The sequence below is a fragment of the Lissotriton helveticus genome, chromosome 12, assembly GCF_964261635.1.
Source record: "Lissotriton helveticus chromosome 12, aLisHel1.1, whole genome shotgun sequence".
Lineage (NCBI taxonomy): Eukaryota > Metazoa > Chordata > Amphibia > Caudata > Salamandridae > Lissotriton > Lissotriton helveticus.
This window is the reverse complement of record NC_136073.1, coordinates 97,358,595-97,379,974: the sequence shown is the minus strand read 5'-3', so window position 1 is coordinate 97,379,974 and position 21,380 is coordinate 97,358,595. Positions and strand designations below refer to the sequence as shown.

The window sequence follows — 21,380 nt, the reverse complement described above, 5'->3', positions numbered from 1 at the left end:
TCGAAAAGTAAATGACAAAGAACAAGATAGAGCCGTATGATCACTCTATTGTTGAGTTCAACTAATCCACTCTTCGGCAAGGTATATTTTAAAATTCTATGAATAGGGTAAACTTCAAATTAGAGAGGTTTTTTTGAATAAGTGAAGCGTCTTCATCTAAAGTGTTTGAGTAGAGAAGTCTGTGAACTTATAAAAGAATATGAAAGTGAAAAAGCAATATTCTCTTGAACACCATAAAGAAAAGTCTTTCAAAGTTAAGACTCAAGGGGGTGCTGTGGCTTAGCTGGTTAGAGCGCCTGTCTAGTAAACAGGAGATCCTGAGTTCAACTCTCAGCAGCACCTTGCTTTTCTCTTTATTATATAACAAATCAATTTCATTAGGTACTATTCTGATACAATTAAAATATAAACGTCTGATTCATCTTACTGTTGAACAGATCATCTTCAACCTCATAAAAACCAAAGTATTTTCAAGATTATAGAGTGAATACTGTTGTTGCAAAATAAAAAAAGACATATCTATGAGAAAGACGTATATGACATTACTACCTCGATTTGAGCTATATTAATGCCTTCATGAAAAAAAATATATAATGTATTCAAGAAATAACATTGGGTTTTATAAGAGTACCTGTTTATTGACACATATTAATACTTGTTTAGTGATTGAGTATCTTATTGTGTTTAAGATTACAGTACATATAAAGAAGAATTTATAGCAGGAAACAAAATTTCATCATCAACAATAGATTATGTATGTATATTTTGTTATTGAGGTTGGTGCTGTGGCTTAGTGGTTAAAGCGCCTGTCTCGTAAACAGGAAATCCTGAGTTCAAATCTCAGTAGCACCTAACTGTTTTCTCCATGCTTTAGGAATATTTTTCATCGAACAAGTATTGAATACATTTTAAGAATTAAACGTCTAGTTCTATGAACTTTAGAATAAGTTATCATAAAATGAAATAAAATACTTGGTATTGTGAAGATTTTTATAGGAATGCATTGACTGAAATATCGAAAAGTAAATGACAAAGAACAAGATAGAGACGTATGATCACTCTATTGTTGAGTTCAACTAATCCACTCTTCGGCAAGGTATATTTTAAAATTCTATGAATAGGGTAAACTTCAAATTAGAGAGGTGTTTTTGAATAAGTGAAGCGTCTTCATCTAAAGTGTTTGAGTAGAGAAGTCTGTGAACTTATAAAAGAATATGAAAGTGAAAAAGCAATATTCTCTTGAACACCATAAAGAAAAGTCTTTCAAAGTAAAGACTCAAGGGGGTGCTGTGGCTTAGCTGGTTAAAGCGCCTGTCTAGTAAACAGGAGATCCTGAGTTCAACTCTCAGCAGCGCCTTGCTTTTCTCTTTGTTATATAACAAATCAATTTCATTAGGTCCTATTCTGATACAATTAAAATATAAAAGTCTGATTCATCTTACTGTTGAACAGATCATCTTAAACCTCATAAAAACCAAAGTATTTTCAAGATTATAGAGTGAATACTGTTGTTGCAAAATAAAAAAAGACATATCTATGAGAAAGACGTATATGACATTACTACCTCGATTTGAGCTATAGTAATGCCTTCATGAAAAAAAAAATATAATGTATTCAAGAAATAACATTGGGTTTTATGAGAGTGCCTTTTTATTAAAACATATTAATACTTGTTTAGTGATTGAGTATCTTATTGTGTTTAAGATTACAGTACATATAAAGAAGAATTTATAGCAGGGAACAAAATTTCATCATCAGCAGTAGATTATTAATGTATTTTTTGCTACTGATGTTGGTGCTGTGGCTTAGTGGTTAAAGCGCCTGTCTCGTAAACAGGAAATCCTGAGTTCAAATCTCAGTAGCACCTAACTGTTTTCTCCATGCTTTAGGAATATTTTTCATCAAACAAGTATTGAATACATTTTAAGAATTAAACGTCTGGTTCTATGAACTTTAGAATAATTTATCATAAAATGAAATAAAATACTTGGTATTGTGAAGATTTTTATAGGAATGCATTGACTGAAATATCGAAAAGTAAATGACAAAGAACAAGATAGAGCCGTATGATCACTCTATTGTTGAGTTCAACTAATCCACTCTTCGGCAAGGTATATTTTAAAATTCTATGACTAGGGTAAACTTCAAATTAGAGAGGTGTTTTTGAATAAGTGAAGCGTCTTCATCTAAAGTGTTTGAGTAGAGAAGTCTGTGAACTTATAAAAGAATATGAAAGTGAAAAAGCAATATTCTCTTGAACACCATAAAGAAAAGTCTTTCAAAGTTAAGACTCAAGGGGGTGCTGTGGCTTAGCTGGTTAGAGCGCCTGTCTAGTAAACAGGAGATCCTGAATTCAACTCTCAGCAGCGCCTTGCTTTTCTCTTTATTATATAACAAATCAATTTCATTAGGTACTATTCTGATACAATTAAAATATAAACGTCTGATTCATCTTACTGTTGAACAGATCATCTTCAACCTCATAAAAACCAAAGTATTTTCAAGATTATAGAGTGAATACTGTTGTTGCAAAATAAAAAAAGACATATCTATGAGAAAGACGTATATGACATTACTACCTCGATTTGAGCTATATTAATGCCTTCATGAAAAAAAAATATATAATGTATTCAAGAAATAACATTGGGTTTTATAAGAGTACCTGTTTATTGAAACATATTAATACTTGTTTAGTGATTGAGTATCTTATTGTGTTTAAGATTACAGTACATATAAAGAAGAATTTATAGCAGGAAACAAAATTTCATCATCAACAATAGATTATTTATGTATTTTTTGTTATCGAGGTTGGTGCTGTGGCTTAGTGGTTAAAGCGCCTGTCTCGTAAACAGGAAATCCTGAGTTCAAATCTCAATAGCACCTAACTGTTTTCTCCATGCTTTAGGAATATTTTTCATCAAACAAGTATTGAATACATTTTAAGAATCAAACGTCTGGTTCTATGAACTTTAGAATACGTTATCATAAAATGAAATAAAATACTTGGTATTGTGAAGATGTTTATAAGAATGCATTGACTGAAATATCGAAAAGTAAATGACAAAGAACAAGATAGAGACGTATGATCACTCTATTGTTGAGTTCAACTAATCCACTCTTCGGCAAGGTATATTTTAAAATTCTATGAATAGGGTAAACTTCAAATTAGAGAGGTGTTTTTGAATAAGTGAAGCGTCTTCATCTAAAGTGTTTGAGTAGAGAAGTCTGTGAACTTATAAAAGAATATGAAAGTGAAAAAGCAATATTCTCTTGAACACCATAAAGAAAAGTCTTTCAAAGTAAAGACTCAAGGGGGTTCTGTGGCTTAGCTGGTTAAAGCGCCTGTCTAGTAAACAGGAGATCCTGAGTTCAACTCTCAGCAGTGCCTTGCTTTTCTCTTTGTTATATAACAAATCAATTTCATTAGGTCCTATTCTGATACAATTAAAATATAAAAGTCTGATTCATCTTACTGTTGAACAGATCATCTTAAACCTCATAAAAACCAAAGTATTTTCAAGATTATAGAGTGAAAACTGTTGTTGCAAAATAAAAAAAGACATATCTATGAGAAAGACGTATATGACATTACTACCTCGATTTGAGCTATATTAATGCCTTCATGAAAAAAAAAATATATAATGTATTCAAGAAATAACATTGGGTTTTATAAGAGTACCTGTTTATTGAAACATATTAATACTTGTTTAGTGATTGAGTATCTTTATTTATTTTTTTTTTTTTTCAAAAACCTTTATTTGAGTAAGCATTGAAAATACAAGAATGGGCCTACAACCTCACGGGCTGGCCGCTAATAATAAGGCACAAGGCATGAATTAAAAATATACATCCGTGTTAAGGCACAAATCAAGCTCAAAGCATTACTCCCACATATCCCAGAGCATTTTGAATTTTAATTTTATACAAAAAGAAAAACAAACACTAAAAAGGCGAATGCACGGTAAGGAAGGTCAGCCCAAAGGACGGAGGGGATGGTACACGATCAGGAGAACATACCCAGAGCACTGAGGCTCCAGCAAGGTCGGGGGGGGGAGGGGAGCAGCGGGGAGAACCGGAAATGCAAAAAACAGTATGAAAGGGTTCCGGGAATGCCCGCCTAGGGAGACAGGACAACCTCAGCAGTGCCCACAAGGGGAGGGGTACAGATATCCCCACGATATTCATTCCACTGACCCCAAATCTTCGTCCACGCCCTTGGTCTGCCCCAGGCCACATACACAGTCTTCTCACGAAACATGGACCAGTCCATGTTGTCCTCCCACTTCGAGACCTCAGGGGGCCTGGAGGCGCCCCAGAGTTGCGCAACATCCCGTTTCGCAATCATGTAACCCAGGGTAGCCCATCTGGTCTGGGCCACAGAATAGTCAGTGGGTTCCCACACATTCAGCAGACATCGTCGAGGCTCCGGCCTCAGGGCCACACCAGTCACATCAGTCATCACCTCAAGCACAGCAGTCCAGTAAGCCGCCACAGCCGGGCACTCCCAAAGAATATGTAAAAAGGTAGCACTCAACCCACAACCACGCTTACACAACCCATCCAAGGAAAAGCCCATCGTCACCAGACGCGGACCCGTGACATACACTCAATGAAGGATCTTAAGTTGAACCAAATGGAGACGGGCAGGAATGGCTACCTCTTTGGGAGAAGAGAGTGCCGATTGCCAATCTTCGTCGTCCAGTTCCAACCCATCGCCGACCCAAGCCTCCCGAAGTCGGACCAATAAGTCCGCCCGATTATTGATCAGCTTTTTATAGATCAGAGAAATAGTGCTATCAGGAAGATGCCCATCAAGGACACGGTCTTCGAGGGGGGAAGACTCAGGCGGGGCCTCATCAGGAGCCAAAACTGAGGCGAGGGCGTGCCGGACCTGCAGATAGCGAAAATATTCCCTACCATTCAAACCATATTCCGCCTGGAGGGCTTGGAAGGACTTCACACTACCCTTCGAGCAAACATCACCCACCTTACAAATCCCAATCATATCCCAGCGGTCGAAACCCTTGGTAGACCAGAGACAGCCCAAACGTTCCGAGGCATAAAGCGGCGTCGCCAGCGTTAGGCGATCCTCCCATCCCAAACTCACATTCGCGGCTCGCCACACAGTTACTGCAGTCCTGGACGAGCCCACAAGATGGCGCCCGGCCGAGCGAGAATAAAGCGCTCTATTAAAGTCTCCACCCGGAAGCTGGAGTCTATCCATCTCGAACGCAGGATTCCGACCCGGTGAAAACATAACGTGATTAATAGCAGACAACTGGGAAGCCCAGTAATATCGCTTGATATCGGGGAGCGCCATGCCCCCGTCGTACCAAGGGATGGTGAGTTTCGCGAGTGCAATACGCGGACGCCCATCCCAAATCAATTGCCTTTGAAGACTCTCGACCTCTTGGAAATAGGTCCTGGGGATAGCGTCATAGGAGTTCTGGAGCGCGTAAAGGAACCGCGGCAAGGACATCATTTTAAACAGGGCCGCCCTTCCAAGAGGAGACAAAGGAAGCTTACGCCAACGGGCCACGTCCAATCGCAATCTAAGCAACGGGGGGAGGAGATTACGCTCAAAGCGGAGCGACGAGTCCAACGTAATAAAAATCCCTAAGTATTTGAAGCCAGACTGGACCACCTGAATAGGAAGTCTGCTCGGCAATGGGGGCAAAACACCCGAAAGAACATACACACAGGACTTGGCCCAGTTAATAACAAGACCAGAGTTGGCACCAAAGGACGCAAGAACGTCAAATAAAACAGACAGAGATTTACGCGGGGAGGTGAGATATAAAAGAATGTCGTCCGCGTAAAGCGAAACGCGGTCCTCAAAGTCCGGAGACCAGCGAATCCCCTTGAGTGAGGGTTCCCACCGAAGCCAAGCCGCCAATGGTTCCAGGGCGAGTGCAAACAGCAACGGAGACAAGGGGCATCCCTGACGTGTACCTCTACCAAGGGAGAAAGGAGCCGAAACCCTACCATTCACCACTACTTGTGCCAGAGGTTCCGCGTAAAGTAACTTGATCCAACTAATAAACTCAGGCCCAAAACCAAATTTCTCAAGAGCCGCCCAGAGATAAGGCCACTCCACCGTGTCGAAAGCCATGGAGGCATCCAACGATGCCAAAATGGCCGGCTCCGTCAGAAGCCCCGCCCTCGCAATCGCGCCGTGAAGACGACGTAGGTTCAGAGCCGTGTTGGGATGCGGGATAAATCCGGATTGATCAGGATGGACCAGGCCACTAATGACCGTCAGGAGACGGGACGCCAGGAGTTTCGCCAATACCTTGGGTTCAACATTGAGCAGGGATATAGGCCTATAGGAGGAACAAAGATCTCGCGGTTTACCATCCTTGGGGATGACAACTATCGTGGCCAGTCGCTGATCATAAGGGAGAATACCCCGCTCCCGGGACTCCAGAAACATGGCGCGAAGATACGGAGCCCCCCTGTCGGGACGCAACTTGTACAGTTCAATTGGCAACCCGTTCGGGCCCAATGCTTTGCCCGAACGGAGTGAACGGATGGCAGTAGCTATCTCATCAACAGTAAAGGGGGAGTCCAAAGCCACACGATCTAAATCGGAAACACCGGGCAGAGCTATATCCCGCAAAAGAAGACGAGAGTCAGCCACATCTCTCACAGACACAGGGGTATACACCACACGGAAGTACTCAGCAAAATGGTCAACTATTCCAATCGGGTCCGTCACACACACCACTCGCAGACTGAATCACGGGTACCACACGATTAGCTCTCTCCTTCTTATCCAGCCATGCCAGCAATTTACCCGCTTTGTCACCCACATCATACAAACGTCCCTGTTGCTCTCGAAACATCACTTTAGCAGCATCCGTGACCAAGGACTTATAGGCAAATTGTTTCAGACCCAGGGCATGGAGTTTCTCAGACGTGACACCCGATTCCAAAGCTTCCTCCAATACAGAAATCTCCCCCTCAAGATCCACCACCTCTCTATTCCTCGCCCTCTTAGCTTCAACAATAAGGGAGAGGGCCTGCCCACGAATCACTGTCTTAAAGGCCTCCCATAGGGACACAGCCGAGGAGACCGACCCCTCGTTATCTAGAAAATACGCGTCCAAAGACTTAAGCAAAAGGCTGCGGGTCTCGGGGGAGGTAAGGTACCACGGATTGATGGGAGCCACCCGGGCCGCTGCTTCCACCCCAACCTCAAAACGAAGCCAGAGCGGAGAGTGGTCAGAGATACCCCTAGGCAGGTGCACAATCTCACGCACCGCTGGCGACTGAGCCGCAGGCATCAGGAAATAATCCAGCCGAGACAGACTCCCATGGGCCCCAGAATGAAAGGTGTATTGAAGCTGAGTAGGATGCAAAAGCCTCCAGCAATCCACCAAGCCAAAGGTGTCCAAAAATCCACCCAACCACTGCTGAGCCGCAGGAGTATCCCTAGGGGGGTGGCGATCGTGGAGCCCGGAGAACACCGAATTAAAATCACCAGCCAGAAAGAGAATACTATCAGGGAGGTCCAGCAAGACCCGTCCCAAATCTGAAAAGGTAGAAGTCTGCAAGCCGGGGGGCACATAAACAGTGAATAAGGAGAGGGTACGGCCCTCATATCTACCCACAAGGACAGCATACCGCCCCGTTCATCCTGAATCACCTCATCAATAGCTAGGGGGAGGGAAGCCCGAACAAGGATACCCACACCCCTAGAACCCGAGGTAAACCCCGAATGTGCTACGAGGCGATAGCCCCACCTATTCATTGCATGACAAACATTGCCTATCAAATGAGTCTCTTGTAGGAAAACAATGTCAGGAGATAAACGTCGTATACATTTCAGCACCACACTTCGTTTCATACGATCTCCCAGACCGTTAACGTTCCACGAAACAAATCTCAACCCGCTACCCCCCATCCCACCCGACAAAGCCAAAACCCCCCACCAATGAGCATGACCACAGAAACATGCACAAATACAGGATAAAGTCGCCTTGTAAACAGAACACACAAACAACAAACTTCCCAACCACCCTCCCCCAAAATAACAAGAAAACACCCCCCACCCTGCACCCCTGCAAAAAGCTAAAGAGCCACCCCAACCTGCAGTGTGCCTGTCGCCCAAGAACCCCTATTCTACACAAAGACCCCGGAGGAGGAAAGGCTCCATCCCACCCGCCCCCCGATCAAGACCAATGATGAGAGAAAGAACATGCATCAAACACATAAGCAATAGTGGAACATAGGCATACACCCCTGGAGTAATTATGTAAAACAAGGCACCAGGCATAGACGAAATGCTCAGCTCTCTACACCACCTTCAGCACCGCCCGGGTGGGCATCTGATTCAGTCTCAGGAGGTCGGCCAGGCAGGGAGTCTAGCCAGTCATTCACAGCATCCGGCCGATCAAAGAAGAAAGTTCGGTCATTATACTCGACCCGCAGCCTGGTCGGAAAGAGCATAGCGTAACGCATCCCCAAGTCCCTGAGACGCTTCTTGACACCACGAAATCCCATCCGCTGCTTCTGGACCTGTTGGGAAAAGTCCAGATAAAAGTTCACCGTGGCATTCTCAAAGGCCACCGGGCCCTTCACCCGCGAAGCCTGCAGGATAGCGTCCCGATCTCTATAGTGGAAAAGCTTCGCGACAATAGGTCTCGGCGGGGCGCCTGGCTTACCCTGGCCCCCCGGAACACGATGTGCGCGCTCCACTGTGAAAAATTTAGTAAGGCCAGACGGAGAAAGGTGGTTCTGGATCAGGTCTTCAACCAGGAGATCAACCGAGTGGGGTTCTGGGTTCTCCGGCACACCAACCACGTGGACATTACAGCGACGTGCCCTGTTCTCAAAATCCTCCAAGCGCCGGGTCATGAAATCGTTCACCCTACGGAGATTGCCAACCTCCGTCTGTATCTCAGAGACGTCCGTCGTGAGGCTGGATGATTTGATATCCAAAGACTTCACCTTTTCGTTCGTCTTGGAGAGATCGTCTCGAATTAGATTTACCTCAATCGCCACAGTGTCAAGTTTGTGGGCCAAGGTTTCGTACTGTTGGCCTATGGATTCCCTCATGCCAGAAATGGCGCCCATGATATCCTGCAGGGAGGGCTCCGTCGACTCATCCAAGACGTGGGCAGACGCAGTGGGACCGGGCAGGGCCGCTCCGGGGGACCCCTTAGAGTGGGTATAACGGTCCATAACATTAGATTGGACCGGACCCCCGCGCAGAGGTGTCTTCGTCTTGCGCGTCTCTCGGTCCCCTCTGCCCGCCATCTTGTAGATGCGCCACCAGGAGATACACCAGGGTCAACGGACCGGGCACCAGAAATGGAGGCCCCGAGACCAAAGGATCGCAAGAGGGGTATCACTAGGATTGAGGCAGTCAAGTAGGAGAATAGTCCAGCCAAAGGCCCAACAACCGACGCGTGTCCTGGCACCAGCTCTGGCCCGACCCTCTCACCAATGTCCCAGTCTGAGGCAGAATCGAAACCGAAACTTAAGAAGGGGACCCACAAGGCCAATCCCCCTGCCGTTGTTGTTCAACTCCAAGACGGCCACCGAACCTCACCCAGTCCCGGGCGCACCTCGAGGGCGGAGCCCAAAAGTTCAATTCGCCATATCTCAGGCACCTGGTGTCCAAATCAGTTTCTGAAAGGTTCCAGGTAGATCAGCCCAACGTCCTCTATACAAATCCTCGCGAAAAATCAGGATTCATGCAGGATATTATGCCAGGAGCGGCGGGGGTCCGGGGAGCGCTGTGCTCACGCGGCCATCTCGGATGCCCGCCAAGCTCCTCCTCGTGATTGAGTATCTTATTGTGTTTAAGATTACAGAACATATAAAGAAGAATTTATAGCAGGAAACAAAATTTCATCATCAACAATAGATTATTTATGTATTTTTTGTTATTGAGGTTGGTGCTGTGGCTTAGTGGTTAAAGCGCCTGTCTCGTAAACAGGAAATCCTGAGTTCAAATCTCAGTAGCACCTAACTGTTTTCTCCATGCTTTAGGAATATTTTTCATCGAACAAGTATTGAATACATTTTAAGAATTAAACGTCTAGTTCTATGAACTTTAGAATAAGTTATCATAAAATGAAATAAAATACTTGGTATTGTGAAGATTTTTATAGGAATGCATTGACTTAAATATCGAAAAGTAAATGACAACGAACAAGATAGAGACGTATGATCACTCTATTGTTGAGTTCAACTAATCCACTCTTCGGCAAGGTATATTTTAAAATTCTATGAATAGGGTAAACTTCAAATTAGAGAGGTGTTTTTGAATAAGTGAAGCGTCTTCATCTAAAGTGTTTGAGTAGAGAAGTCTGTGAACTTATAAAAGAATATGAAAGTGAAAAAGCAATATTCTCTTGAACACCATAAAGAAAAGTCTTTCAAAGTAAAGACTTAAGGGGGTGCTGTGGCTTAGCTGGTTAAAGCGCCTGTCTAGTAAACAGGAGATCCTGAGTTCAACTCTCAGCAGCGCCTTGCTTTTCTCTTTGTTATATAACAAATCAATTTCATTAGGTCCTATTCTGATACAATTAAAATATAAAAGTCTGATTCATCTTACTGTTGAACAGATCATCTTAAACCTCATAAAAACCAAAGTATTTTCAAGATTATAGAGTGAATACTGTTGTTGCAAAATAAAAAAAGACATATCTATGAGAAAGACGTATATGACATTACTACCTCTATTTGAGCTATATTAATGCCTTCATGAAAAAAATAAAATAATGTATTAAAGAAATAACATTGGGTTTTATAAGAGTACCTGTTTATTAAAACATATTAATACTTGTTTAGTGATTGAGTATCTTATTGTGTTTAAGATTACAGTACATATAAGGAAGAATTTATAGCAGGGAACAAAATTTCATCATCAGCAGTAGATTATTTATGTATTTTTTGCTATTGATGTTGGTGCTGTGGCTTAGTGGTTAAAGCGCCTGTCTCGTAAACAGGAAATCCTGAGTTCAAATCTCAGTAGCACCTAACTGTTTTCTCAATGCTTTAGGAATATTTTTCATCAAACAAGTATTGAATACATTTTAAGAATTAAAAGTCTGGTTCTATGAACTTTAGAATAAGTTATCATAAAAGGAAATAAAATACTTGGTATTGTGAAGATTTTTATAGGAATGCATTGACTGAACTATCGAAAAGTAAATGACAAAGAACAAGATAGAGACGTATGATCACTCTGTTGTTGAGTTCAACTAATCCACTCTTCGGCAAGGTATATTTTAAAATTCTATGAATAGGGTAAACTTCAAATTAGAGAGGTGTTTTTGAATAAGTGAAGCGTCTTCATCTAAAGTGTTTGAGTAGAGAGGTCTGTGAACTTATAAAAGAATATGAAAGTGAAAAAGCAATATTCTCTTGAACACCATAAAGAAAAGTCTTTCAAAGTTAAGACTCAAGGGGGTGCTGTGGCTTAGCTGGTTAGAGTGCCTGTCTAGTAAACAGGAGATCCTGAGTTCAACTCTCAGCAGCGCCTTGCTTTTCTCTTTACTATATAACAAATCAATTTCATTAGGTACTATTCTGATACAATTAAAATATGAACGTCTGATTCATCTTACTGTTGAACAGATCATCTTCAACCTCATAAAAGCCAAAGTATTTTCAAGATTATAGAGTGAATACTGTTATTGCAAAATAAAAAAAGACATATCTATGAGAAAGACGTAGATGACATTACTACCTCGATTTGAGCTATATTAATGCCTTCATTAAAAAAAAAAATGTAATGTATTCAAGAAATAACATTGGGTTTTATAAGAGTACCTGTTTATTAAAACATATTAATACTTGTTTAGTGATTGAGTATCTTATTGTGTTTAAGATTACAGTACATATAAAGAAGAATGTATAGCAGGAAACTAAATTTCATCATCAGCAGTAGATTATTTGTGTATTTTTTGCTATTGAGGTTGGTGCTGTGGCTTAGTTGTTAAAGCGCCTGTCTCGTAAACAGGAAATCTTGAGTTCAAATCTCAGTAGCACCTAACTGTTTTCTCCATGCTTTAGGAATATTTTTCATCAAACAAGTATTGAATACATTTTAAGAATTAAACGTCTGGTTCTATGAACTTTAGAATAAGTTATCATAAAATGAAATAAAGTACTTGGTATTGTGAAGATGTTTAGAGGAATGCATTGACTGAAATATCGAAAAGTAAATGACAAAGAACAAGATAGAGCCGTATGATCACTCTATTGTTGAGTTCAACTAATCCACTCTTCGGCAAGGTATATTTCAAAATTCTATGAATAGGGTAAACTTCAAATTAGAGAGGTGCTTTTGAATAAGTGAAGCTTCTTCATCTAAAGTGTTTGAGTAGAGAAGTCTGTGAACTTATAAAAGAATATGAAAGTGAAAAAGCAATATTCTCTTGAACACCATAAAGAAAAGTCTTTCAAAGTTAAGACTCAAGGGGGTGCTGTGGCTTAGCTGGTTAGAGCGCCTGTCTAGTAAGCAGGAGATCCTGAGTTCAACTCTCAGCAGCGCCTTGCTTTTCTCTTTATTATATAACAAATCAATTTCATTAGTTACTATTCTGATACAATTAAAATATAAACGTCTGATTCATCTTACTGTTGAACAGATCATCTTCAACCTCATAAAAGCCAAAGTATTTTTAAGATTATAGAGTGAATACTGTTATTGCAAAATAAAAAAAGACATATCTATGAGAAAGACGTAGATGACATTACTACCTCGATTTGAGCTATATTAATGCCTTCATTAAAAAAAAAAATGTAATGTGTTCAAGAAATAACATTGGGTTTTATAAGAGTACCTGCTTATTAAAACATATTAATACTTGTTTAGTGATTGAGTATCTTATTGTGTTTAAGATTACAGTACATATAAAGAAGAATTTATAGCAGGAAACAAAATTTCATCATCAGCAGTAGATTATTTGTGTATTTTTTGCTATTGACGTTGGTGCTGTGGCTTAGTGGTTAAAGCGCCTGTCTCATAAACAGGAAATCCTGAGTTCAAATCTCAGTAGCACCTAACCGTTTTCTCCATGCTTTAGGAATATTTTTCATCAAATAAGTATTGAATACATTTTAAGAATTAAACGTCTGGTTCTATGAACTTTAGAATAAGTTATCATAAAATGAAATAAAATACTTGGTATTGTGAAGATTTTTGTAGGAATGCATTGACTGAAATATCGAAAAGTAAATGACAAAGAACAAGATAGAGAAGTATGATCACTCTATTGTTGAGTTCAACTAATCCACTCTTCGGCAAGGTATATTTTAAAATTCTATGAATAGGGTAAACTTCAAATTAGAGAGGTGTTTTTGAATAAGTGAAGCGTCTTCATCTAAAGTGTTTGAGTAGAGAAGTCTGTGAACTTATAAAAGAATATGAAAGTGAAAAAGCAATACTCTCTTGAGCACCATAAAGAAAAGTCTTTCAAAGTAAAGACTCAAGGGGGTGCTGTGGCTTAGCTGGTTAAAGCGCCTGTCTAGTAAACAGGAGATCCTGAGTTCAACTCTCAGCAGCGCCTTGCTTTTCTCTTTGTTATATAACAAATCAATTTCCTTAGGTCCTATTCTGATACAATTAAAATATAAAAGTCTGATTCATCTTACTGTTGAACAGATCATCTTAAACCTCATAAAAACCAAAGTATTTTCAAGATTATAGAGTGAATACTGTTGTTGCAAAATAAAAAAAGACATATCTATGAGAAAGACGTATATGACATTACTACCTCGATTTGAGCTATACTAATGCCTTCATGAAAAAAAAATATAATGTATTCAAGAAATAACATTGGGTTTTATAAGAGTACCTGTTTATTAAAACATATTAATACTTGTTTAATGATTGAGTATCTTATTGTGTTTAAGATTACAGTACATATAAAGAAGAATTTATAGCAGGGAACAACATTTCATCATCAGCAGTAGATTATTTATGTATTTTTTGCTATTGACGTTGGTGCTGTGGCTTAGTGATTAAAGCGCCTGTCTTGTAAACAGGAAATCCTGAGTTCAAATCTCAGTAGCACCTAACTGTTTTCTCCATGCTTTAGGAATATTTTTCATCAAACAAGTATTGAATACATTTTAAGAATTAAACGTCTGGTTCTATGAACTTTAGAATAAGATATCATAAAATGAAATAAAATACTTGGTATTGTGAAGATTTTTATAGGAATGCATTGACTGAAATATCGAAAAGTAAATGACAAAGAACAAGATAGAGCCGTATGATCACTCTATTGTTGAGTTCAACTAATCCACTCTTCGGCAAGGTATATTTCAAAATTCTATGAATAGGGTAAACTTCAAATTAGAGAGGTGCTTTTGAATAAGTGAAGCTTCTTCATCTAAAGTGTTTGAGTAGAGAAGTCTGTGAACTTATAAAAGAATATGAAAGTGAAAAAGCAATATTCTCTTGAACACCAAAAAGAAAAGTCTTTCAAAGTTAAGACTCAAGGGGTTGCTGTGGCTTAGCTGGTTAGAGCGCCTGTCTAGTAAACAGGAGATCCTGAGTTCAACTCTCAGCAGCGCCTTGCTTTTCTCTTTATTATATAACAAATCAATTTCATTAGGTACTATTCTGATACAATTAAAATATAAACGTCTGATTCATCTTACTGTTGAACAGATCATCTTCAACCTCATAAAAGCCAAAGTATTTTCAAGATTATAGAGTGAATACTGTTATTGCAAAATAAAAAAAGACATATCTATGAGAAAGACGTAGATGACATTACTACCTCCATTTGAGCTATATTAATGCCTTCATTAAAAAAAAATGTAATGTGTTCAAGAAATAACATTGGGTTTTATAAGAGTACCTGTTTATTAAAACATATTAATACTTGTTTAGTGATTGAGTATCTTATTGTGTTTAAGATTACAGTACATATAAAGAAGAATTTATAGCAGGAAACAAAATTTCATCATCAGCAGTAGATTATTTGTGTATTTTTTGCTATTGACGTTGGTGCTGTGGCTTAGTGGTTAAAGCGCCTGTCTCGTAAACAGGAAATCCTGAGTTCAAATCTCAATAGCACCTAACTGTTTTCTCCATGCTTTAGGAATATTTTTCATCAAACAAGTATTGAATACATTTTAAGAATTAAACGTCTGGTTCTATGAACTTTAGAATAAGTTATCATAAAATGAAATAAAATACTTGGTATTCGGAAGATTTTTGTAAGAATGCATTGACTGAAATATCGAAAAGTAAATGACAAAGAACAAGATAGAGAAGTATGATCACTCTATTGTTGAGTTCAACTAATCCACTCTTCGGCAAGGTATATTTTAAAATTCTATGAATAGGGTAAACTTCAAATTAGAGAGGTGTTTTTGAATAAGTGAAGCGTCTTCATCTAAAGTGTTTGAGTAGAGAAGTCTGTGAACTTATAAAAGAATATGAAAGTGAAAAAGCAATATTCTCTTGAACACCATAAAGAAAAGTCTTTCAAAGTAAAGACTCAAGGGGGTGCTGTGGCTTAGCTGGTTAAAGCGCCTGTCTAGTAAACAGGAGATCCTGAGTTCAACTCTCAGCAGCGCCTTGCTTTTCTCTTTGTTATATAACAAATCAATTTCCTTAGGTCCTATTCTGATACAATTAAAATATAAAAGTCTGATTCATCTTACTGTTGAACAGATCATCTTAAACCTCATAAAAACCAAAGTATTTTCAAGATTATAGAGTGAATACTGTTGTTGCAAAAAAAAAAAAGACATATCTATGAGAAAGACGTATATGACATTACTACCTCGATTTGAGCTATATTAATGCCTTCATGAAAAAAAAAATATAATGTATTCAAGAAATAACATTGGGTTTTATAAGAGTACCTGTTTATTGAAACATATTAATACTTGTTTAGTGATTGAGTATCTTATTGTGTTTAAGATTACAGTACATATAAAGAAGAATTTATAGCAGGAAACAAAATTTCATCATCAACAATAGATTATTTATGTATTTTTTGTAATTGAGGTTGGTGCTGTGGCTTAGTGGTTAAAGCGCCTGTCTCGTAAACAGGAAATCCTGAGTTCAAATCTCAATAGCACCTAACTGTTTTCTCCATGCTTTAGGAATATTTTTCATCAAACAAGTATTGAATACATTTTAAGAATTAAACGTCTGGTTCTATGAACTTTAGAATAAGATATCATAAAATGAAATAAAATACTTGGTATTGTGAAGATTTTTATAGGAATGCATTGACTGAAATATCGAAAAGTAAATGACAAAGAACAAGATAGAGCCGTATGATCACTCTATTGTTGAGTTCAACTAATCCACTCTTCGGCAAGGTATATTTCAAAATTCTACGAATAGGGTAAACTTCAAATTAGAGAGGTGTTTTTGAATAAGTGAAGCTTCTTCATCTAAAGTGTTTGAGTAGAGAAGTCTGTGAACTTATAAAAGAATATGAAAGTGAAAAAGCAATATTCTCTTGAACACCATAAAGAAAAGTCTTTCAAAGTAAAGACTCAAGGGGGTGCTGTGGCTTAGCTGGTTAAAGCGCCTGTCTAGTAAACAGGAGATCCTGAGTTCAACTCTCAGCAGTGCCTTGCTTTTCTCTTTGTTATATAACAAATCAATTTCATTAGGTCCTATTCTGATACAATTAAAATATAAAAGTCTGATTCATCTTACTGTTGAACAGATCATCTTAAACCTCATAAAAACCAAAGTATTTTCAAGATTATAGAGTGAATACTGTTGTTGCAAAATAAAAAAAGACATATCTATGAGAAAGACGTATATGACATTACTACCTCGATTTGAGCTATATTAATGCCTTCATGAAAAAAAAATATAATGTATTCAAGAAATAACATTGGGTTTTATAAGAGTACCTGTTTATTAAAACATATTAATACTTGTTTAGTGATTGAGTATCTTATTGTGTTTAAGATTACAGTACATATAAAGAAGAATTTATAGCAGGGAACAAAATTTCATCATCAGCAGTAGATTATTTATGTATTTTTTGCTATTGACGTTGGTGCTGTGGCTTAGTGATTAATGCGCCTGTCTCGTAAACAGGAAATCCTGAGTTCAAATCTCAGTAGCACCTAACTGTTTTCTCCATGCTTTAGGAATATTTTTCATCAAACAAGTATTGAATAAATTTTAAGAATTAAACGTCTGGTTCTATGAACTTTAGAATAAGATATCATAAAATGAAATAAAATACTTGGTATTGTGAAGATTTTTATAGGAATGCATTGACTGAAATATCGAAAAGTAAATGACAAAGAACAAGATAGAGCCGTATGATCACTGTATTGTTGAGTTCAACTAATCCACTCTTCGGCAAGGTATATTTCAAAATTCTATGAATAGGTTAAACTTCAAATTAGAGAGGTGTTTTTGAATAAGTGAAGCGTCTTCATCTAAAGTGTTTGAGTAGAGAAGTCTGTGAACTTATAAAAGAATATGAAAGTGAAAAAGCAATATTCTCTTGAACACCATAAAGAAAAGTCTTTCAAAGTTAAGACTCAATGGGGGGGCTGTGGCTTAGCTGGTTAGAGCGCCTGTCTAGTAAACAGGAGATCCTGAGTTCAACTCTCAGCAGCGCCTTGCTTTTCTCTTTATTATATAACAAATCAATTTCATTAGGTACTATTCTGATACAATTAAAATATAAACGTCTGATTCATCTTACTGTTGAACAGATCATCTTAAACCTCATAAAAACCAAAGTATTTTCAAGATTATAGAGTGAATACTGTTGTTGCAAAATAAAAAAAGACATATCTATGAGAAAGACGTATATGACATTACTACCTCGATTTGAGCTATATTAATGCCTTCATGAAAAAAAAATATATATTGTATTCAAGAAATAACATTGGGTTTTATAAGAGTACCTGTTTATTGAAACATATTAATACTTGTTTAGTGATTGAGTATCTTATTGTGTTTAAGATTACAGTACATATAAAGAAGAATTTATAGCAGGGAACAAAATTTCACCATCAGCAGTAGATTATTTATGTATTTTTTACTATTGACGTTGGTGCTGTGGCTTAGTGGTTAAAGCGCCTGTCTCGTAAACAGGAAATCCTGAGTTCAAATCTCAGTAGCACCTAACTGTTTTCTCCATGCTTTAGGAATATTTTTCATCAAACAAGTATTGAATACATTTTAAGAATTAAACGTCTGGTTCTATGAACTTTAGAATAAGTTATCATAAAATGAAATAAAATACTTGGTATTGTGAAGATTTTTATAGGAATGCATTGACTGAAATATCGAAAAGTAAATGACAAAGAACAAGATAGAGACGTATGATCACTCTATTGTTGAGTTCAACTAATCCACTCTTCGGCAAGGTATATTTTAAAATTCTATGAATAGGGTAAACTTCAAATTAGAGAGGTGTTTTTGAATAAGTGAAGCGTCTTCATCTAAAGTGTTTGAGTAGAGAAGTCTGTGAACTTATAAAAGAATATGAAAGTGAAAAAGCAATATTCTCTTGAACACCATAAAGAAAAGTCTTTCAAAGTTAAAACTCAAGGGGGTGCTGTGGCTTAGCTGGTTAGAGCGCCTGTCTAGTAAACAGGAGATCCTGAGTTCAACTCTCAGCAGCGCCTTGCTTTTCTCTTTATTATATAACAAATCAATTTCATTAGGTACTATTCTGATACAATTAAAATATAAACGTCTGATTCATCTTACTGTTGAACAGATCATCTTCAACCTCATAAAAGCCAAAGTATTTTCAAGATTATAGAGTGAATACTGTTATTGCAAAATAAAAAAAGACATATCTATGAGAAAGACGTAGATGACATTACTACCTCAATTTGAGCTATATTAATGCCTTCATTAAAAAAAAAATGTAATGTATTCAAGAAATAACATTGGGTTTTATAAGAGTACCTGTTTATTAAAACATATTAATACTTGTTTAGTGATTGAGTATCTTATTGTGTTTAAGATTACAGTACATATAAAGAAGAATTTATAGCAGGAAACCAAATTTCATCATCAGCAGTAGATTATTTGTGTATTTTTCGCTATTGACGTTGGTGCTGTGGCTTAGTGGTTAAAGCGCCTGTCTCGTAAACAGGAAATCCTGAGTTCAAATCTCAGTAGCACCTAACTGTTTTCTCCATGCTTTAGGAATATTTTTCATCAAACAAGTATTGAATACATTTTAAGAATTAAACGTCTGGTTCTATGAACTTTAGAATAAGTTATCATAAAATGAAATAAAATACTTGGTATTGTGAAGATTTTTATAGGAATGCATTGACTGAAATATCGAAAAGTAAATGACAAAGAACAAGATAGAGACGTATGATCACTCTATTGTTGAGTTCAACTAATCCACTCTTCGGCAAGGTATATTTCAAAATTCTATGAATAGGGTAAACTTCAAATTAGAGAGGTGTTTTTGAATAAGTGAAGCTTCTTCATCTAAAGTGTTTGAGTAGAGAAGTCTGTGAACTTATAAAAGAATATGAAAGTGAAAAAGCAATATTCTCTTGAACACCATAAAGAAAAGTCTTTCAAAGTAAAGACTCAAGGGGGTGCTGTGGCTTAGCTGGTTAAAGCGCCTGTCTAGTAAACAGGAGATCCTGAGTTCAACTCTCAGCAGCGCCTTGCTTTTCTCTTTGTTATATAACAAATCAATTTCATTAGGTCCTATTCTGATACAATTAAAATATAAAAGTCTGATTCATCTTACTGTTGAACAGATCATCTTAAACCTCATAAAAACCAAAGTATTTTCAAGATTATAGAGTAAATACTATTGTTGCAAAATAAAAAAAGACATATCTATGAGAAAGACGTATATGACATTACTACCTCGATTTGAGCTATATTAATGCCTTCATGAAAAACAAAAAATTTAATGTATTCAAGAAATAACATTGGGTTTTATAAGAGTACCTGTTTATTGACACATATTAATACTTGTTTAGTGATTGAGTATCTTATTGTGTTTAAGATTACAGTACATATAAAGAAGAATTTATAGCAGGAAACAAAATTTCATCATCAACAATAGATTATTTATGTATTTTTTGTTATTGAGGTTGGTGCTGTGGCTTAGTGGTTAAAGCGCCTGTCTCGTAAACAGGAAATCCTGAGTTCAAATCTCAGTAGCACCTAACTGTTTTCTCCATGCTTTAGGAATATTTTTCATCGAACAAGTATTGAATACATTTTAAGAATTAAACGTCTAGTTCTATGAACTTTAGAATAAGTTATCATAAAATGAAATAAAATACTTGGTATTGTGAAGATTTTTATAGGAATGCATTGACTGAAATATCGAAAAGTAAATGACAAAGAACAAGATAGAGACGTATGATCACTCTATTGTTGAGTTCAACTAATCCACTCTTCGGCAAGGTATATTTTAAAATTCTATGAATAGGGTAAACTTCAAATTAGAAAGGTGTTTTTGAATAAGTGAAGCGTCTTCATCTAAAGTGTTTGAGTAGAGAAGTCTGTGAACTTATAAAAGAATATGAAAGTGAAAAAGCAATATTCTCTTGAACACCATAAAGAAAAGTCTTTCAAAGTAAAGACTCAAGGGGGTGCTGTGGCTTAGCTGGTTAAAGCGCCTGTCTAGTAAACAGGAGATCCTGAGTTCAACTCTCAGCAGCGCCTTGCTTTTCTCTTTGTTATATAACAAATCAATTTCATTAGGTCCTATTCTGATACAATTAAAATATAAAAGTCTGATTCATCTTACTGTTGAACAGATCATCTTAAACCTCATAAAAACCAAAGTATTTTCAAGATTATAGAGGGAATACTGTTGTTGCAAAATAAAAAAAGACATATCTATGAGAAAGACGTATATGACATTACTACCTCGATTTGAGCTATAGTAATGCCTTCATGAAAAAAAAAATATAATGTATTCAAGAAATAACATTGGGTTTTATAAGAGTGCCTGTTTATTAAAACATATTAATACTTGTTTAGTGATTGAGTATCTTATTGTGTTTAAGATTACAGTACATATAAAGAAGAATTTATAGCAGGGAACAAAATTTCATCATCAGCAGTAGATTATTTATGTATTTTTTGCTATTGACGTTGGTGCTGTGGCTTAGTGGTTAAAGCGCCTGTCTCGTAAACAGGAAATCCTGAGTTCAAATCTCAGTAGCACCTAACTGTTTTCTCCATGCTTTAGGAATATTTTTCATCAAACAAGTATTGAATACATTTTAAGAATTAAACGTCTGGTTCTATGAACTTTAGAATAATTTATCATGAAATGAAATAAAATACTTGGTATTGTGAAGATTTTTATAGGAATGCATTGACTGAAATATCGAAAAGTAAATGACAAAGAACAAGATAGAGCCGTATGATCACTCTATTGTTGAGTTCAACTAATCCACTC

At 37.3% G+C, this 21,380-nt stretch overlaps 29 non-coding genes across 29 annotated transcripts; all 29 read left to right on the top strand.

Moving 5' to 3' along the window:
• The first annotated feature begins 268 nt into the window (after positions 1–268).
• On the top strand, positions 269–342 carry TRNAT-AGU (transfer RNA threonine (anticodon AGU)). The gene has a single exon. It is a non-coding gene; the product is annotated as a tRNA-Thr (tRNA).
• Positions 343–779: 437 nt separating this feature from the next.
• TRNAT-CGU (transfer RNA threonine (anticodon CGU)) lies at positions 780–852 on the top strand. The gene has a single exon. It is a non-coding gene; the product is annotated as a tRNA-Thr (tRNA).
• Positions 853–1,283: 431 nt separating this feature from the next.
• On the top strand, positions 1,284–1,357 carry TRNAT-AGU (transfer RNA threonine (anticodon AGU)). Its single transcript has one exon. It is a non-coding gene; the product is annotated as a tRNA-Thr (tRNA).
• Positions 1,358–1,794: 437 nt separating this feature from the next.
• On the top strand, positions 1,795–1,867 carry TRNAT-CGU (transfer RNA threonine (anticodon CGU)). The gene has a single exon. It is a non-coding gene; the product is annotated as a tRNA-Thr (tRNA).
• A 431-nt stretch (positions 1,868–2,298) lies between these two features.
• Positions 2,299–2,372, top strand: TRNAT-AGU (transfer RNA threonine (anticodon AGU)). The gene has a single exon. It is a non-coding gene; the product is annotated as a tRNA-Thr (tRNA).
• A 438-nt stretch (positions 2,373–2,810) lies between these two features.
• On the top strand, positions 2,811–2,883 carry TRNAT-CGU (transfer RNA threonine (anticodon CGU)). The gene has a single exon. It is a non-coding gene; the product is annotated as a tRNA-Thr (tRNA).
• A 431-nt stretch (positions 2,884–3,314) lies between these two features.
• Positions 3,315–3,388, top strand: TRNAT-AGU (transfer RNA threonine (anticodon AGU)). The gene has a single exon. It is a non-coding gene; the product is annotated as a tRNA-Thr (tRNA).
• Positions 3,389–9,904: 6,516 nt separating this feature from the next.
• TRNAT-CGU (transfer RNA threonine (anticodon CGU)) lies at positions 9,905–9,977 on the top strand. Its single transcript has one exon. It is a non-coding gene; the product is annotated as a tRNA-Thr (tRNA).
• A 431-nt stretch (positions 9,978–10,408) lies between these two features.
• Positions 10,409–10,482, top strand: TRNAT-AGU (transfer RNA threonine (anticodon AGU)). Its single transcript has one exon. It is a non-coding gene; the product is annotated as a tRNA-Thr (tRNA).
• Positions 10,483–10,919: 437 nt separating this feature from the next.
• Positions 10,920–10,992, top strand: TRNAT-CGU (transfer RNA threonine (anticodon CGU)). Its single transcript has one exon. It is a non-coding gene; the product is annotated as a tRNA-Thr (tRNA).
• Positions 10,993–11,423: 431 nt separating this feature from the next.
• Positions 11,424–11,497, top strand: TRNAT-AGU (transfer RNA threonine (anticodon AGU)). Its single transcript has one exon. It is a non-coding gene; the product is annotated as a tRNA-Thr (tRNA).
• A 438-nt stretch (positions 11,498–11,935) lies between these two features.
• On the top strand, positions 11,936–12,008 carry TRNAT-CGU (transfer RNA threonine (anticodon CGU)). Its single transcript has one exon. It is a non-coding gene; the product is annotated as a tRNA-Thr (tRNA).
• Positions 12,009–12,439: 431 nt separating this feature from the next.
• Positions 12,440–12,513, top strand: TRNAT-AGU (transfer RNA threonine (anticodon AGU)). The gene has a single exon. It is a non-coding gene; the product is annotated as a tRNA-Thr (tRNA).
• A 438-nt stretch (positions 12,514–12,951) lies between these two features.
• On the top strand, positions 12,952–13,024 carry TRNAM-CAU (transfer RNA methionine (anticodon CAU)). The gene has a single exon. It is a non-coding gene; the product is annotated as a tRNA-Met (tRNA).
• Positions 13,025–13,455: 431 nt separating this feature from the next.
• Positions 13,456–13,529, top strand: TRNAT-AGU (transfer RNA threonine (anticodon AGU)). Its single transcript has one exon. It is a non-coding gene; the product is annotated as a tRNA-Thr (tRNA).
• Positions 13,530–13,965: 436 nt separating this feature from the next.
• On the top strand, positions 13,966–14,038 carry TRNAT-UGU (transfer RNA threonine (anticodon UGU)). The gene has a single exon. It is a non-coding gene; the product is annotated as a tRNA-Thr (tRNA).
• Positions 14,039–14,468: 430 nt separating this feature from the next.
• Positions 14,469–14,543, top strand: TRNAT-AGU (transfer RNA threonine (anticodon AGU)). Its single transcript has one exon. It is a non-coding gene; the product is annotated as a tRNA-Thr (tRNA).
• A 436-nt stretch (positions 14,544–14,979) lies between these two features.
• TRNAT-CGU (transfer RNA threonine (anticodon CGU)) lies at positions 14,980–15,052 on the top strand. The gene has a single exon. It is a non-coding gene; the product is annotated as a tRNA-Thr (tRNA).
• Positions 15,053–15,483: 431 nt separating this feature from the next.
• On the top strand, positions 15,484–15,557 carry TRNAT-AGU (transfer RNA threonine (anticodon AGU)). The gene has a single exon. It is a non-coding gene; the product is annotated as a tRNA-Thr (tRNA).
• Positions 15,558–15,994: 437 nt separating this feature from the next.
• Positions 15,995–16,067, top strand: TRNAT-CGU (transfer RNA threonine (anticodon CGU)). Its single transcript has one exon. It is a non-coding gene; the product is annotated as a tRNA-Thr (tRNA).
• Positions 16,068–16,498: 431 nt separating this feature from the next.
• Positions 16,499–16,572, top strand: TRNAT-AGU (transfer RNA threonine (anticodon AGU)). The gene has a single exon. It is a non-coding gene; the product is annotated as a tRNA-Thr (tRNA).
• A 941-nt stretch (positions 16,573–17,513) lies between these two features.
• On the top strand, positions 17,514–17,587 carry TRNAT-AGU (transfer RNA threonine (anticodon AGU)). The gene has a single exon. It is a non-coding gene; the product is annotated as a tRNA-Thr (tRNA).
• Positions 17,588–18,025: 438 nt separating this feature from the next.
• On the top strand, positions 18,026–18,098 carry TRNAT-CGU (transfer RNA threonine (anticodon CGU)). Its single transcript has one exon. It is a non-coding gene; the product is annotated as a tRNA-Thr (tRNA).
• Positions 18,099–18,529: 431 nt separating this feature from the next.
• TRNAT-AGU (transfer RNA threonine (anticodon AGU)) lies at positions 18,530–18,603 on the top strand. The gene has a single exon. It is a non-coding gene; the product is annotated as a tRNA-Thr (tRNA).
• Positions 18,604–19,040: 437 nt separating this feature from the next.
• TRNAT-CGU (transfer RNA threonine (anticodon CGU)) lies at positions 19,041–19,113 on the top strand. Its single transcript has one exon. It is a non-coding gene; the product is annotated as a tRNA-Thr (tRNA).
• A 431-nt stretch (positions 19,114–19,544) lies between these two features.
• TRNAT-AGU (transfer RNA threonine (anticodon AGU)) lies at positions 19,545–19,618 on the top strand. The gene has a single exon. It is a non-coding gene; the product is annotated as a tRNA-Thr (tRNA).
• A 439-nt stretch (positions 19,619–20,057) lies between these two features.
• TRNAT-CGU (transfer RNA threonine (anticodon CGU)) lies at positions 20,058–20,130 on the top strand. The gene has a single exon. It is a non-coding gene; the product is annotated as a tRNA-Thr (tRNA).
• Positions 20,131–20,561: 431 nt separating this feature from the next.
• On the top strand, positions 20,562–20,635 carry TRNAT-AGU (transfer RNA threonine (anticodon AGU)). The gene has a single exon. It is a non-coding gene; the product is annotated as a tRNA-Thr (tRNA).
• A 437-nt stretch (positions 20,636–21,072) lies between these two features.
• TRNAT-CGU (transfer RNA threonine (anticodon CGU)) lies at positions 21,073–21,145 on the top strand. Its single transcript has one exon. It is a non-coding gene; the product is annotated as a tRNA-Thr (tRNA).
• Positions 21,146–21,380: the final 235 nt, after the last annotated feature.